The sequence below is a fragment of the Numida meleagris genome, chromosome 26, assembly GCF_002078875.1.
Source record: "Numida meleagris isolate 19003 breed g44 Domestic line chromosome 26, NumMel1.0, whole genome shotgun sequence".
In the NCBI taxonomy this organism is placed as follows: Eukaryota; Metazoa; Chordata; class Aves; order Galliformes; family Numididae; genus Numida; species Numida meleagris.
Genome location: NC_034434.1, coordinates 1887085 through 1894565, shown reverse-complemented (window position 1 = coordinate 1894565; position 7481 = coordinate 1887085). Strand labels below are relative to the sequence as shown.

At 56.2% G+C, this 7481-nt stretch overlaps 1 protein-coding gene and 1 long non-coding RNA gene across 3 annotated transcripts in view; one reads left to right on the top strand and one right to left on the bottom strand.

Annotated features, from left to right (window-relative positions):
• KANSL1 (KAT8 regulatory NSL complex subunit 1) overlaps positions 1-6943 on the bottom strand; it is a 69996-nt gene extending 63053 nt beyond the window's left edge. The window contains exon 1 of one of the 2 annotated variants that reach the window (XM_021377658.1): positions 6665-6943. The gene's annotated coding sequence lies outside the window, so the exon portion shown is untranslated. The remainder of the gene's footprint in view (positions 1-6664) is intronic. The other variant, XM_021377657.1, reaches the window with a different exon arrangement.
• Positions 34-3000, top strand: LOC110388427. Its single transcript, XR_002432878.1, has 2 exons — positions 34-643; positions 1443-3000. It is a non-coding gene; the product is annotated as an uncharacterized LOC110388427 (long non-coding RNA).

Genomic DNA, 7481 nt, shown 5'->3' with positions numbered 1-7481 from the left:
GGGCGGAGAGCGCAGGCGCAAAGCGGGGCCGCGGGGGCCGATGGGAAGCGTAGGCCGCGCGCGGCTCGCCGCCGTCCCGCTGCCGGGCTGCGGGCGGTAATTCTAAAAACCCCCTCGAATCTGGAACGTCCTGAACGCTCAGAATTCCGGCCCGCGCCTCACCACGATCCCCCACCGCACGCACTGGGCCCGCAGCTGGCGCAGCCCAGGTTCGGAGCACCCACGCGCAGGGTTGGGGCCTAGGGGCTGCCTGCGCCCCACAGGCAGGATCCCTGACGGGGCTGCCCGGCCTCGCTCCGCTTTGACCTTCAGCTTCGTCACAGCTCCGGGTGACGCCGATCCGCGCCCCGCACAAGTGCCACACAGCTGCCGCTGCTGCCAGCCAAACCCAGCTCCCCTCGGGCGGCACGACAGCTCCGTTTGGCTCCGTGCTCTCAGCCTGACCTCGGCCTTCCCCTCGCTGCCCCCACGGCAGGAATGCAGTCCTGCCAGGAACCGGGCGCTCCACAGCATCACCGCCTGCCTGCGAAGGGAAGCAGCTACAGCAGTGCGCAGCCGAGCCTGGCACAGGGACGGCCTCACCGCGGGGAGTCGGCATTAAAGCACCAGAACTCAAAGCTGTGCTGTTCAACTGCAGGGTTAGGTAAGAGCTGTGAGGAGTTTCCACAGCCACTACGAGCAGCTGGGCCAGCACCAGCCTGGTCCGCAGCCACGCCTGGGTTAGGCTGCGCATCCTGACAAGGTTTTTTTTTTCCTCCTTTTGCCTCAAATTCCAGCACCAAGCAATGGGAAGAGCAGCCATACGCTGCCTCCTGACCACACAAACTCTCAAAGCTTAGCACATACCCAAGGAAAAAGTGCCCAGCTTAGAGAGCTATGCTGGCTTTTATGTCTCAGCAGTGAGCTGCAGACAACCTGCTCTGGTCTGTCCCTCACTGTCCTCCCTTCCTAGATGGACACCTCCGTCCCAGTTCTCCTGACTCAGCAGTTCCACAAAGATCCCTGAGCAATTACTCTGGATATCTTGACTGAGTCTTTAGGTGAATAAGGAAACAGTGCCAAGAAGGACATCAGGACAGTGTGTTATCAGCAGCCCCACACCCAGCACACACACTGTGCTCCATTCCTACACTCTACACAAGTTCCATTTTTGAAAAGCTGCCACGTGGTGAACTCTGCAGTTCCTGTTTCACCCCACCATGCATGGGCAGCTCTTTAGGAAGTCAGGATACTGGACCCTACACGGGCATGAACACCTCTGATTTTTTTTTTTTTTAAGCCTACCTAGAATTCAGTTCAGCTGAAAAGAAGAGTAAGTAGCACATGCTTCCGTATACTAGAAGAGAAGAGGGAGGGAAAGGCTTTGGCAATCAGATGTGGAAGAAGCCAAAAATATTCCTGTGCAATAATGTTTCTCCTCTTTTACTCATTCTGCATTGCAGAGTTCTGCTAACCAAGGAAAGCCTAACCAGGAGCAGAGATCTCTAGCCCAACAGTCTGCTACAGATCTGGATTTCCTTGCAGAACAGTCAGATTTCATCAGCCACCCTGATTTGGAGATGATGTAGCAAGAATTTCTGTGCAGTAATACAACTTTGCCCCTTGCCACGGATCTTTTTATAGCCCTTCCAGTTTTCATTTTCCATTCAAAAATAGCACTGCGCCGTGTCCCCCAGCTCACCCAGCTGCTCCCAGGGGGCTCAGCACAGACCTGCACCCCGAGTCGTGTCCCAGCTGACAATGTCCCTGCAGGCTTTTGGCAGACAGCCCCAACTCTGCTCCACCAGCAGAGGGGCAACCAGTCGCTCAAGCAGTGCCACTGCTACCTCTGAGCTTCCCCACACAAACAAGTGGAGTTCTCAGTGATGATTTCAGTGCTGTCCTGTGAAACTCTCTGAAGACCTCCTCTCCTACAAAGCACCAGGAGCCATAGAGCTCTACCTATGGTAACTGTATAAGTAACATACCTGATTGTTACTTTCTTTACTCCACTCTCCCACATTCATTGCCTCGACCTATTAACCCTCGGGATTTGCTTTGAATCCCTAAGGCAGATACAATCTCTCAGCTTCAGGGGCATTCACAGCAAGTACAACTGCCTATACACAACAGCACATGTGCTAGAGCACATGAAAGGAAACTTCTGAGCATACAAAGACACCAGACCAGTTTGGTAAACATCATGAAAGCAGCGGCCACCAAGAGACACAGCAACAAGAGCCCCCTGCTGATACCACTCCTGGATACAACTGCATTCCTTCCACGTCCTGGTTCACAACTTCACTAGATGTTCTAACAAAAAGCAGGAATCTCAAACAGCAGTGGCCACTGAGCCTTCAGAAGATACAAGACTCATCTGTGGACTCATCTATATTTAGCTTTGAACCAGACAAGCTGCGACAACAAGAGACCTTTGCCGTGTTCACTGCTCTTCTAATATCCCTCTTCAGCATTAGAGAAAGTGTCCAGTCATGGTAACAAAGGCACCGCTCAGCTGTGACAGGCAGAACTTCCCAGCTGGTGATTATTCTGGAAATGCTTGCCAGAAAGGGCAGAAAAAGAGCAAAGCCTTTAAACAGAGCCACATGCAGGTAATTAGCACTGAGGCTGGAAGAGCTCAGGGACCTTCCTGTCCCACTAACAGCTCCTGAGCTACAAACCTGCATTTTCTCTGTCATAGGTCAGTTTTAATGTGCCTGAAACAAGCAGGACGTGAACATGCTGCTCACTAGAAGAGCTGACTGATCCGTGTAAGAAGTAACATTACTTGTTTGAAAACCACATTAACGATTTCGGTTGAGTCATTTGATGGAGACACTCATAATTGCAGGGACGACGTGCGTTGTTTGTTCTCACGTTGGAGTCTCCTGCACAGGGCAGAGTCACCTCTCGAGGTCACATTTCTATTGCTGCTCATGCTGGGGGAGAATTGATTGATTCTGTTGTGAAGGTAAGGGACACGTACTGCTATTGACATAGTAATATGGCATTCTGAATCAATTACTGTTGTAACTGCATTTCTATGGTTTGTGCAAGTGTATTTATATGGTTTCCATGGGGATGGGAGGCTGGGAATCATCATAATCAACATCATGGAATGGCCTGGGTTGAAAAGGACCTCAAAGATCATCCAGTTTCAACCCCCCTGCTGAGTGCAGGGTCACCAACCACCAGACCAGGCTGCCCAGAGCCACGTCCAGCCTGGCCTTGGATGCCTCCAGGGATGGGGCATCCACAACCTCCTTGGGCAAAGGATGTAGGACTATTTAGTGAAGGTAACTAACTAACTTCACCACTAAGCCCCGGACAAAGACCTTGGTTTCATCCTGCCAGAAGCTGCTCAGAGACTCCACACCGTTGCACCAGACCCATGCATGCCGTACAGAAAAGCCTGACTTCTTAAAGCCCTCGTGGGAAGCTCTATTTTTACCCATTTAAGGAACACGATGAAGTGCTTTCCAAAGATGAACAGCATGCTGAGTACTCACAGAAGAGAACCCTGACTTTCAGTTGTTAGTCCAGCTGGGGACCAGATAGCCAGGTTTTATCAGCTCACAGATGACAGCATCCAGTTATACCTTCAGTTGTAACTCCTTATCACTTATGTCCCCATTACATTGCCAACAATATTACCACGTTGGCTTAGATCCATTCAAAATACAAGCGTAAAACAGCACAAGAGGTGCAAGAGTAAGCTTTAGGTCCCATCACTTTTCTTGGATATTTGCTTAAGAAACACTTTGATGGCAGAAATTAAGGCCATGAGGGGCTGGAAGGGACCCCTAGAGATCACCACATTCAACCCTGCTGCTAAAGAAGGTTCCCTGCAGTAGGATGCAAGTTATGGAAATCACGATGCTTTGTGCAGTGTACAATATAGTACCCCACAGACTGAATTACATCATTCTGTTATTTATCTTCCAGTTGTTTACCTTTCAGTAAGGTGACAGTGTGCTTCATAGAAGTTACTGCCCTTCCATTACGAATGTTTTATATCATGGGGGGAAAAAAAAAAAAAAAAAAAAGAATGGGCAGGGCAATGTGGTCTTGCATTAACACAGAGAAGCCCACGTCTCATAAAACCAGGAGACACAGGCTAAGTGAGTTCTGGGGACAGTGCTTGCAGATCTCAGCACTCACATCTGTGTTCCCACTGAGGAGCGACATCCAGCACTGCTGTACTATGGACAAGCAGATCTGGGAGTTTTCATGTAAAAATGTAAAACTCAGAAGAACTAGGAAGGGCGAGTTCTGAATCCCAGCAAGCACAGGGTCTGCTGCACAGAGGACAGGGATAGGAGGAAGCAGCTCCATGCCCACTGTGCAGCTCAGCCCCTCTTCCTTCCACTTGCAAGTTCTTAACGTATGTTCTACCCTGAGCAAGGAAACCCCCAGGCCACATTTAAGGTTCAGAGAACGCCTCCATGGAATCATCTTGCACCAAACACTGCACTCACACATCCTGTGAGCCCACAGCTGATCTGGGAACTCGGGGAAAAGCATCCCCTGCTGCTGGCAGCTGCTTATGATTCAGTTTAATCCCCAACTATTGCAGCAGTTTTTCCAGTCTGAAGCACGGCCAAGAACCTCTATCTTCGATTATTTACTCCTTTGGTCATGCTCAGGCCTCACTTAGCTGCGCCCTGAGCGCGTCTGCTCCAGAGATAACAGCCAGGTCTTTGAGCCCTGGGTCTCAGTGCTTCGCAAGCCTGTGCCAAATCCACCTGCCTTCAAACCCTGAGGCACGCAGGGAAACATCAGATATCACCGTGGAAAGAGTCAAGTCCCTACACACTCTCCTTACTGAGGATACTTTCCATAGCAAGGCTAGCACGGAGCACTGCTCAGACAGCTGCTGGGGAAAGGCAGCGAGGGGAACACGGCAGCGAGACCCCCACTTCTGCCCCCACCCCAGGGAAAGCAGCAGAGCAGGGCTGACTGCTCTCCTCCTGCCACTGGGAGAGGTGCAGGAGCAAGGAGACGCAGCGTTCCTGCTCCTCCGCTCCCCTCGGAGGAGCTGCAGGTAGAGAGCTCTGTGAAAACTTACAGGCTGCAATGGAGCTGCTTTCTTCTATGATGAAAAAGACCTGCAGACTACAACAGGATTGGGCACCAGAGTTTGGGCAGGCATCAGGAGCACAGGACATCTGAACACTTACCAGCCCAAGGCTTGACACTGTTGGCACAGGAACAGAAGGCACTCATGCACTCAAAGACGCTAAGGCCCAGCCAGATCCTTTGGAGTGCCTCCAAGCAGAAGTGCTGAGCGGAGGCAGCCATCATCACAGACCTTCCCTGGGGCATCCTCCAGCTCCTCTGCCACGGGGACATCTCCTTCCCCCCACTCCCACCAGCGGCAGCACAGAGCTGCAGTCACCGTCCTGCGCTGCGGGGGGAAGCAGCTCACGATGGGAACCCCAGTGCTTCGCTGCACAGACCTGCACCGCGTCCAGCTGCCGCTGACCCTCACCACTGAGGCACACACAGCAGCATCCCGAGGCCACAGAAGCGCCCACACAGGCCTCGAACTCCGTGCAGCCTTGTGCTAACCCTGCTCAGCCAGCACCTCCCCGAGCAGCACGCTGGAAGCGAGGACTGATCCCAGAGGAGCCCCTTGCTGGCTTCCTATGAACAGGAACTGTAGGAACGCAAACTTCGGAGAAGTTGAGCGATAACCTCCAAAACTTGGAGCACGGAGCTCCAGGCTTCTCGTTTGAAAGCCCACACGACAACTCATGGTTATTTTATACACACACACACGAGCCTTCAGTGCTGTGTCAGCCAACGGGAGATCAGATACCGGAGCAGATTTGTCTAATGTCAGTGCAAAAGGATTGAGTAAAGATTTTTGGTTTATCCATGGCAAAAGAATTTCTTTAAACTCAGCCTTTCGTATCGGCCTAAAGTCAGGCTGCTTTAGCTTGCAGGTTTACGATACGAGGAAAATATCCTTCCCCCCAGCACTGCCCTTTAGGTTTCACTCAGATTCACGGAATTTGACTGCTTGGGACACAGTTCTTACCCCATAACAATGCTAGCAAAGTAACAGGTGACTTCCCAAAGCAACCATCAGGAAATCCTCGTGGCTTCCCATTCCAGGCTCAGAAGCACTCCGGTCACTTTGCGGAGGCACAGAGAGGTGAGCGGATCCATCCGTGCAAGAAAACCCACGGGAAGGCCCCCAGCTTCCGTGGGAGGAAGTCAAACCCACCAGAGCCCCCCGAGAGGCGCGCACAGAACTCGCGGCATTAGCGACACGCGCTAGCAGCGAGCCAAGAGGATCCGAGCGGTGTAAACCGCACCGAGGAGCCGCGAGCGGTGCGTGCTCCCGGTGTAAGGTCGCACGCCATCGGGACGCGGCACGGATCCGCCTTTTGTTGGACGAGCCCCCCCGGGCGCTGCGGTGACACCGGGAAGCGGCCCCGCGCCACGCACGGCTGCTGGAGCGGCACAGAGCACACGCGGCCGGACGCAGCGCGCACCCCGGCACCTCCGCTTCCAAATCAAAGCGTTTCACAAGGAACGGGCTCGGGGCGCACCGTGCCCCACCGCGAACCGGCCCAGAGCCCGGACAGCGCAGCCGACACCGGGGCGGCTTCTGCTCGCGGCCCCGAACGCGTCCCCCTCCCCCCCCCCCCCACCCCGCGCGGAGCCGCGGCCGTACCTGGCAGCCCATGTCGGCGGGGCCCATCCTCAGCGCCGTGCCGGGCGGTCACCGCGCTCCGCTCCGCTCCGTAAGTTGCCGACGCACCGCGGCGAGGAGGCGGTGGGAGATCCGGGAGCTGCGGGGAGAAGGGGCCGAGCTCAGAGGAAGGGACCCGGCGGCCCCGCACCGACCCCGCAGCCCGGGCCCGCCCCGCGCCGCGCAGCACCGAGCCCGGGGGCACCGCGGGGACCGGCTGGGAACGCTCGGTGCGGGGGGAGCCCTCGGACCCGACGCCGCCGGGCCTCCCTCACCCACCATCCATCCCCCGCCCCCCCGCGGGCCCGGGATGCGCTGGGGCCGCGCTCCCCGGGGCTGAAATGGAGACCGTGAGGGGGGACCCCCGCCCCGCACGGTGCCCCCCGCCCCGCAGCACGGAACGCACCCCGGGCCCTACGGCCCCTCCTGTCCCGCCCCCCCCCCCCCCGCGTTCTTTCCTCCCTGACGCGGCCCGCTTCCCGCAGCCAAGTTGCGGGACGGAGGCGGGACGAGGCCGGACCCCCCGCCCCCACGGGACCCGCGGCAGCCCGGCCCCGACGCCCCCCATCCCGGCCGGGCCGCCCCGCACCGGCAGCGCCTCACCCGCACCTACCTGCGCCGCTCAACCAGCCTTGAAGTGGGGACCTTCCGCCCTCCCCCGCCCCCATTGGCTGAGCGCGGGGCATGCGCCCGTCCCATTGGTCCGCGCCGCGTCAATCAGCGCCGAGGGGGCGGGGCCGGGCGGTGATTGATGCGGGGCCGCCGCTCGCCCCCCGCCGCGGGGGCCGGGACCCCCGAG